Consider the following 10,463-nt stretch of genomic DNA (forward strand, 5'->3'; position numbering starts at 1 on the left):
TAAAGAAGAAGTACCCACTCCACGACGTGTCGTGGAAGTCGCTCATTACACGAGTAACAAATTGGTATGTTCTGTTTACGTGACAAACCTTACTTATTGGCTGTGTTGGGTGGTGGCGAATTTAAGGACACATTTATACAGTGAGGGAAAAAAGTATTTGATCCCCTGCTGATTTTGTACGTTTGCCCACTGACAAAGAAATGATCAGTCTATCATTTTAATGGTATGTTAATTTGAACAGTGAGAGACAGAATAACAACAAGAAAATCCAGAAAAACGCATGTCAAAAATGTTATAAATTGATTTGCATTTTTATGAGGGAAATAAGTATTTGACCCCCTCTCAATCAGAAAGATTTCTGGCTCCCAGGTGTCTTTTATACAAGTAATGAGCTGAGATTAGGAGCACACTCTTAAAGGGAGTGCTCCTAATCTCAGCTTGTTACCTGTATAAAAGACACCAGTCCACAGAGGCAATCAATCAATCAATCAGATTTCAAACTCTCCACCATGGCCAAGACCAAAGAGCTCTCCAAGGATGTCAGGGACAAGATTGTAGACCTACACAAGGCTGGAATGGGCTACAAGACCAATGCCAAGCAGCTTGGTGAGAAGGTGACAACAGTTGGTGTGATTATTCGCAAATGAAAGAAACGTAAAAGAACTGTCAATCTCCCTCGGCCTGGGGCTCCATGCAAGTTGCAATGATCATGAGAACGGTGAGGAATCAGCCCATAACTACATGAGAGGATCTTGTCAATGATCTCAAGGCAGCTGGGACCATAGTCACCAAGAAAACAATTGGTAACACACTACGCCATGAAGGACTGAAATCCTGCAGCACCCGCAAGGTCCCCCTGCTCAAGAAAGCACATATACATGCCCGTCTGAAGTTTGCCAATGAACATCTGAAGGATTCAGAGGACAACTGGGTGAAAGTGTTGTGGTCAGATGAGACCAAAATGGAGCTCTTTGGCATCAACTCAACTCGCCGTGTTTGGAGGAGGAGGAGGAGGAGGAATGCTGCCTATGACCCCAAGAACACCATCCCCACCGTCAAACATGGAGGTGGAAACATTATGCTTTGGGCGTGTTTTTCTGCTAAGGGGACAGGGCAACTTCACCGCATCAAAGGGACGATGGACGGGGCCATGTACCGTCAAATCTTGGGTGAGAACCTCCTTTCCTCAGCCAGGGCATTGAAAATGGGTCGTGGATGGGTATTCCAGCATGACAATGACCCAAAACACACGGCCAAGGCAACAAAGGAGTGGCTCAAGAAGAAGCACAGTAAGGTCCTGGAGTGGCCTAGCCAGTCTCCAGACCTTAATCCCATAGAAAATCTGTGGAGGGAGCTGAAGGTTCGAGTTGCCAAACGTCAACCTCGAAACCTTAATGACTTGGAGAAGATCTGCAAAGAGGAGTGGGACAAAATCCCTCATGAGATGTGTGTAAACCTGGTGGCCAACTACAAGAAACGTCTGACCTCTGTGATTGCCAACAAGGGTTTTGCCACCAAATACTAAGTCATGTTTTGCAGAGGGGTCAAATACTTATTTCCCTCATTAAAATGCAAATAAATTGATAACATGTTTGACATGCGTTTTTCTGGATTTTTGTTGTTGTTATTCTGTCTCTCACTGTTCAAATAAACCTACCATTAAAATTATAGACTGATCATTTCTTTGTCAGTGGGCAAACATACAAAATCAGCAGGGGATCAAATACTTTTTCCCTCACTGTATATTTACGCGATCTAACCCAAAAACACCTGTATTATGGATGTTATTGGTCACGAAAGACTATGTGTTAAAATAATGTTTCACTTGAGATGCCAAGAAATATAATTTATTTCTAAAATGAAACAATGTTTTGACCCACATATTTTTCCCCTGTTAATTCCATCAATTATTGCCAGTGATTTTCATAATCAATGCTAAATCGTGCTTTTTGCATCACAGAAGCGAATATATGGCCTTTATTAGATTTTACTAAAATGTTGAAACTTTTAGAATGTGATATTAAATGTGCACATGGTCACACTAGGTCTTCCTCCCAATATGCTGTGGTAACCCCTAACATCAGTGAAGTTAGTACAAAAATTTAAAGTGATCCTACTAACAGCCTAACGATAAAAACCAACAAGATCATCACTAGTTCGACTTCCCTAATCGAACCAACCAAACGTCCCTCCCTAAAACCCTCCGCTGCACGACCTCCCAGATTCTATGGTCTTCCCAAGATCCATAAAGAAGGTACCCCACGACGACCCATCGTGTCCACGATCAACTCCCCTACCTACAAGCTAGCCCGTTTTCTGTCGGATACTCTGCTCCCCTTCACTGGCAAGACCACCTCAGCAGTACTTAACTCAACCCAATTGAATTTTGATTTAAAGCTTTCGTGACTGCAGTAATTCATATTCTTAGCTCTTTCGGTAAAGTCACGTTGAAAAGAAACAATAAAATAATAAATATATATTTTATTGTTTCCCTTCAACGTGACTTTACCGAAAGAGCTAAGAATATCAACCCAATTGGTTTCTATGGTCAAAGACATTGAACTATCTCCTGACGATATCCTCGTCAGCTTTGATGTTGTTTCTCTGTTCACCAAGGTCCCAGTACCATAACAATAATTGAGGATTTGGTCCAACATGGACTGAACCCTGATGTACCTGCGCTGGTTAGGCACTGCCTCACCAACACTTACTTTACCTGGAATGGCACCTTCTACAAACAAAATGAGGGTACCCCTATGGGTTCCCCTTTGTCACCAGTGATAGCCAATGTTTTCATGGAGAAATTTGAATCGGACGCCATCCAGACATCCACCCTTCGTCCTTCCCTGTGGAAGAGATATGTGGATGACACTTTCGCCATTTGGCCACATGGCCTCCCAGCTTTGAACCATTTCCTCGACCACATAAATTCCAGACACCCATCTATCAAATTCACCATGGAAGTGGAGAAAGATGGCCAGCTGCCATTCTTGGATGTTCTGTTTGAGAGGACTGATGGCTCTTTGGGACATTCTGTTTACAGGAAGTCCACCCACACAGATTCCTACTTGAAGCCTGATCCCACCACCACCCGGCTCAAAAGAATTATCTCATCAAAATATTATACCATAGAGCTCATTGAATTTCTAACCAACACCACCTGATCAGTGAATTGAAACATGTACATCTAGCTCTCAAGATGAACGGTTACTCTCACCATATCATCCGCCAAGCTGTTTCTCCTACCATACAGAAGCAACCACTTGACACTCCGATCAAAATAATCACACTGCCATACATAGCAGGCGTCACCAAAAGGATTTCCAAAATTCTAAACAAACACAAGAACCAGGTTCGGTTCAATACAGTACACAAAATCCGTGATCTGATCCCATCCGTAAAGGATGTCATTCCTGACTTACAGTACCCCGGTGTTTACAAATTGAGTTGTATCTGCGGTGACTGCTATATCGGGGAGACGAAACAACATATTTCTGACCGAATTCGCGACCATAAATCAGATGTGAAACACGGCAGAACGAATTCTTCAGCCGTGGCTGATAATTGTCTCAACACAGCGGATTCTCATGACATTGTTTTCTCCGATACCAAAGTACTATGCAAACCTCCCGGTTATTACCAAAGATTTGTCCATGAAGCCATCCAGATATACAAACATAGACACAACTTCAACCGAGAGGATGGTTTTAAATTAAGCAACTACTGGAAAGATGTCATAAACCAAGTCAAAACTTCAGCTACTTTATAATCTCACAGCCTTTTTACCTTATGAGACCTCCTTTGCCAGTAACAAGATATATAAATAGGTTTTACCCTTTTAACTGGCACAAAAACTGACACCTGTATTCAAGGCATCATGTTTGCAATAACCACAACACAAGCAGTCAAAATGCGCACTCTCAGAGTATTGAGGGCTCACCCCGAGCCCTCAATACTCTGATAGTACGCTGTTTTTGAGTTGTATGCCTTTTGGCGTCTTCTGGTCCAACACCAGTGGAGACTAGGCTCTAAGAAAAGCCGTCTCGGGTGTGGACCAATCAAATTCAAGGACAGTGCATATTATTATTATCAGAGTTGTCTCTTTTGTTTGCATTTTGACTGCTTGTGTTGTGGTTATTGCAAACATGATGCCTTGAATACAGGTGTCAGTTTTTGTGCCAGTTAAAAGGGTAAAACCAATTTCTATAGCCTTTTTACCATTTTTCATTGCCCCCGTGCAGTGAAACACCGCCTTCCCCAGAACCCTCAACATAACAAAAGACGGATTAACTTAGCCTCGTCGTCGTTCCCTGCTTGGCTCCCCCCCCCCACCTTAACCTGTATATAAGCTCGAGGGTCTCAGAGCTCACCAATTGATGCAGCTATCATGCTGTGACTGTTCCACCTGAAGACGGAAGCTTGTGTTGCCTCCGAAACGTGACTTGATTTAGTTGTTTTCTTTTATTTTGATTTTGTTTTATCTACGTGACTTTACCGAAAAGAAACAAAGAGTATTAGTACAATATATTCATATTCCATCTCTTCTATATGCAAGTGGTTTGACATTTTCACTGTCCAAATTGTTATACTTTGAGAGCCACTTGTATGTACTATTAACCCTCGGTTCAATTCCAGGTCTGCAATTGAAATTTAGGCAGGTACATCTGAACGTCCTTATTTGTATCCAAATAAGGACGTTCAGATGTACACAATCATTACTAATTTAGCAAATTTAGTGCAATAAGTATTCACATACAAAAGTGGAAACTGGTGTGTTCTGCTGAAGCAATGATGAACATATTTTAGGTCAGTTTCCACTTGGCTCGTAACAAAAACAATTTGAAGCAAAGAACAGAAATATAAACAGCACCATTTTGTTTGCTGTATAATTATTTGGTTGAAGGCGATATTGAAATGTACTCTTGACATTGGTGGATGACCACCAGGCCTTGGAAATACTGTAATGGAATTTGAGCATGATTTTGTGCCCCATTTAAAACTAAAAGTGGCGAATCTACAACTGAAAGCGGCGAACTGATTTATGATTGCGTGTGCTGCATGCACGCAGGGACAGTGCAGTGAATGAGTGTGCGCGTCTGGCAGTGATTCGTCCCAGGGCACAGACCGGCATTTTTAATGTAGCATCAGCCAGCTCGCTCCATGTGGGATCGCCACAGGTAGCAAAGCATCTGCATATTGCACGCGGTCGCACGGCAGTGGCTCAACAGTTGCGCTTCAGGGATTTTGCTTAAAATATTGTGAGGCTGTGGTTTCACGAGTGCTCGCATGTTTCACTCTCCCCAATTAAAATGTACTAATTGTGACAAATCCCTTACGACAGACAGGGCAGCAGAGCAGGCTAAGGGATGTGTACTCTGTCATAGTTTGTTTCACGTACTTTGAGATTGCTCCACATACATGTCGTTGATAGAGTTGGTTTAAGTTGTTCAGAAAGTGCTCACATCTAAATATACCATTCAAAAGAATGTGATTTGAGTTTTACCTGAAAGGTGATTGCCCTCTGGAGAAACAGATCCCTTTCGATGGATTTAATAAATTTACACCATGAGCATACGGCTACTCAGAGAGCACCACCCCACATACGTTTGAACAGAGATATTCAGGAATTACCTTTGAATTGACGTAACTATAGTTCGAATATTGAGGGATTTTAGTTTGGCTGTTAGGGTGTCACAAACAATGAGAGAAGTGACCAGGTTATGAAATGCATGTCATTATGTCAGTGGCTAAAATGTCAGGATAGAAATATACACGTGGATGTGAATGTTCAATTGCTGGTTTGAGTGGGTGTGAGACAGCCACCTGCTGGGCATCAAGTTGGCACTTGTAGAGGGCACTACAGCCAGACAATTTCTGACCCAACTGCATTGAATCTTACTGCTCGTCTCTCGGGTGTGTGGGTTTTCTCCATACACTCTGGTTTCCGTAAATCATACGTAAAAAGACAAAGACCTCCCATATAGCCTTAACATATTGTTGGGGCAAGTGCTGTTAGCGAGCACCCATGAAGGTCAGCACGGCATACAAGGAGCTGGGTGACCAACACCACGCCTCGCCGTTTTTGTCTCCCCAGTGGTTGTTTTTACACCACACCAGGTACTCAATTAAGGCTGAGTCGACCTAGGGGAGGCCCATGACTGGTTCCGATAATCGTCACTGGTGTTAGCACATGAGCAGGAATCGAACTTAGGTTGCCAGGTTCATAGCGCAGCATGCTAACCGCTACACTACCGCTCCCCACAAATCCTGCGTGCACACACAATATTTGTGTGGACACACAATATTTGTGTGTGCAAGAGGAAATTGACCTTACGTCTCCAGTAGAACCTTCCGATTAAAAAATAATCATCTTGACGACTCAATAAGGCTTTGCTGGATAAAGATTTAATTACGATTTTACTACACTGTATTTAATAAGTGGTTGTCCTGGAGAGATTGGTCGTCGGTGTCTCATGGCTGTCCACACAAATGAGCAACTACCCTGCCATAGTCTGTGCATAGAGAGACACTGACTTGTGTGTTCACATTATGAATTTCATGTCAACGCAGCTTAATTACGATGGCAGGTAAATATTTGTAATTTCAGAATATACAATTCCTTATGGCATCGTGTATGTGTGCATATATGCGTGTATCAAAAAGGGTGTTGGTAAGTAATTAATATTACATTTTTGTAATAAAAACATGAACCAACGCACGAGTATTGAATGTAAGATTACATAGCAATAGGTATGTGAACTAAACTGCTACTTTTACTCCAAATATAGTTCTATTTGTTATAATTTTAACATGACTGTGACAGTCAAATGTAATTGTTGCAAGAGGGATGGAACAGCATAAAATGTAGTGCATTTTTATACACCACCTGACTAATGTATATATAAGACAAATTATATGAACGTTTGTATTGTTTTACCGTGGGGCTGTTGGGGAGGTTTGTATGATTATTAGTATTCTCGAAAAATGCCTAAGGCTCAGTGAGCCCAACTAAGGCACTGTAATGTAATGGGGAAGGGGGAAGTAATTAACAGGACACAAGCCCCGTGATATTACAGCAGCCTGAACAGAATTCAGCATGCTGGATAGAAAATAAAATGTACTTTGGTAAAAAAATAAAACCGGCATCAGTGGTATTGTTGTACCATAACAAATGAATATAAAATCCGTGAAATGATTTGTGACCTTGGTGTAAAGATGACTAATATTAACAAAAGTATAACTGCAATAACCAATAATTTATTATTTGTGAATACATGAATACAATTACCATGTTGAAATCTTAACTTGACCTATATAATTACATTCAGCATATACACTGCACACATGCTATTTTAAATGAACCTTTGTATAGATGATTAAGTAGTAGTACCAATGGTTAGCGCAATGAACACGGAGACCTGAGTTAAATTCTCGGCAATAGCTATCGCCAGTGGCAAGTGATATCTTAGACGATGTTGGGCTCCTGTTCCCAAGCTCATACTGACCAGCATGTTGAAGTATGGTTATAGAACCGCTTTGGCTGACACAACATCTTTGCAGTAGATTAACAAAGGAGCTGATCATTGTAATAATACATTGGGGGGTAATTAATTAAAGTGCCTGTGTTTATACTCTATATGTTAATTATAATCCGGTGTATATTGATTTTATGCATATTTGATCATTTTGGTAGCCTCTTTTGCAACATTTTACCTCACTTTAAGATAAAGCAAACATTCATTCTAGCTCAAACTTGCCATGTTATAAATGGGAATTGAATGCATTTTGTAAGAAACCTGATCTATGTTGTGGTCTCGTACCTATTTTGCCCTGTGTTAAATATATATTTGTATTTGTAAGCAGGAACTAAAACTACTTTAGAATAATATAAATTATATTACTACGTAGAATGTGGATGTTATAAATAATAAGCATTTCATAAGTTTAGAAACTGTATATCAGTTGTCTTTTCACACAAAATATGCCATATATTTTTGACAAGTATTGACCAGAATCCTTAACCATTTGCCTCTTCTATCCACATGGAATCTAATTATAATGCACGTCAGACAAAGTAATGTACCATACCCAAGTGGAGTATATCATTGGCGTCAGTCTCAGAACATATAAATTGTAATTGCAAGCAATATGAATGCAGGATGACGTAAAAATGTGAAAGATATTCGTAATATTTGGTCATCATGTAATATAACATTGGTCGTGAAAGTGTATGAAAGATACATGAATAAACTACATTTCAGCAAACATTAAAGTATACCATTTGTAATGAAATTAATTCTAAAGTAACATGAAATATTTATCTACATCTTAACATGTTATGAAGAGTGCATTTATGTTCTAACATTTTGCAACAAAGATGCCAATTGCAAAGTTAAGCAAGGAGACAATTTGACTTGTGGTAAAATCTGATGAAGGCCAATGAGCTAAATATGTCTACACAAAAAATGTTTGTAACTTAGTGGCATATAGTGTTCCAATTTTGTATTTATACGATAACATATGCACATTTTTTTTATTTAAAGCTTTCGTGACTGCAGGGATTCATATTCTTGGTTCTTTCAGTAAAGTCACGTAGAAGGGAAACAATAAAATAATAAAAATATAAAACAAAAAAATTCTCACGACGTTTCGACTGCAACACAAGCAACCATCATCAGGTGTGAAAACCACAACAAGAAATTTTTAAAAAAGTGGCAGGTTTTTTTAACGTTAGCACCACGGGGAACGATTTGGCAGTTATTCAGATGGACGAGTCCATCTATGTTCGGAAAAGAGGAGGGGGGAGACGAAAATAATGGATGCGGTCTGAAAGCCACCGTAAGCGTGAACAATCAAATAAGACCCGAAATGGTTTATTAAATCCTTACAATGATTGCTAAGCCAGAATCCATCTTCTCGGTTGAAATTGTCTGTGTTTGTATATGTTGATAGCCTCAGTAGGTTCACATGACATTGACTTCTCCAAGACAGAGGTTCTTTCCAAGCCATCTGGCTACCATGAGAGATTCGTTCATGAGGCTATCCACATATACAAACACAGAGACAATTTAAATCGAGAAGATGGATTCTGGCTTAGCAATCATTGGAATGATTTTATAAACCATTTCGGGTCTTAATTGATTTATCACGCTTAAGGTGGCTTTCAGACCGCATCCATTATTTTTCGTCTCCCCCCTCCTCTTTTCCGAACATAGATGGACTCGTCCATCTGAACAAACTGTCAAATCGCTATCCGTGGTGCTAACGTTAAAAACCGCCACTTTTTTCAAATTTTCTTGTTGTGGTTTTCACACCTGATGATGATTGCTTGTGTTGCAGTCGAAACGTCGTGAGAATTTTGTTTTATATTTTTATTATTTCATTGTTTCCCTTCTACGTGACTTTACCAAAAGAACCAAGAATATATATAACATATGCACATCTTGCTTGTATGATTACCGTCACACATTCCAGTTTTCTCAATGTCCACTTTACAGCAGCAGACGCCAATTATTTTGGTAACATCCCACAGGTTTCATTTATGGTGATTGAAATTGAATTAACAAACTGGTGACAACTTGTTCAGCATATAGCATTCCAGTTACCAGGCTATCCAGCGAAAAAATTGACATGCGAATAGGTTGTGTAAGCATGATCATAATACACGACAACAGTTTAAATAGCTGCACTATCATGGCTCGGACAATGAATAAGGATGGATATCACAAAGATGTTTCCACGAAAATTTACGTGATGGAAGCCATCATATGAAAGACGGAAGAGAGGAAGAACTGGGAGCAGATGCGAATACAAGGAGGCAGCAAAGGATCAGAAGGGGTGGAGGGAACTCATGTCGACAGCAGAAACGCAAAATGTTGCCTTATGTATTTATTTATATGTAAGCACAGTTAATCTATTTTGCAAGTAAAAAAAAAGCTACAAATTTTCAATGCCAATTTATTTTTTTGGCAACCGAGAGAAGTTCTTTTTGGATTTGTTCCCTCTGTTGGCATGTTTTTCTCTGAAATAAATATAAAACACAGGTCTGCCTTAAGCCCAATTTGACTTCTGGCTGGGTTTCTTATTGGGAACAATCCCTGTAAACCCCTGCATAAGCATAATGCATGTGTCAGCACCTCTGAGCCCTGAGTTTAATTCAGGCCCAGGGAGAAACAGCTAATTGATTATCGTCTGATGGCTGTTAAATGACCCTCCCTGTGGTAAGTTCGATGGTTTCTGCTCAATCACCCGTGGACATTTAGGGGCCATGCAAAGGATGTTGTAAGCTTGTGGGAGGAGGCCAGTCTGGAAGGGCCACTTGGCAGCTGCATTACTGCTGTGCACTCATTCACCTCAAGTTGGGTTTTTTTATGGGCACTGCCTCCCGATGCACCACTCGCCGTTATGTAATTCTTGCATTGAAACCACTCTCAGAAATCCATAGGCAGGTCTTGTGCAGTCAA

The sequence above is a fragment of the Petromyzon marinus genome, chromosome 8 (assembly GCF_048934315.1).
Source record: "Petromyzon marinus isolate PM22_M1 ecotype Great Lakes invasive population chromosome 8, UKy_Petmar_22M1.pri1.0, whole genome shotgun sequence".
Classification (NCBI taxonomy): domain Eukaryota; kingdom Metazoa; phylum Chordata; class Hyperoartia; order Petromyzontiformes; family Petromyzontidae; genus Petromyzon; species Petromyzon marinus.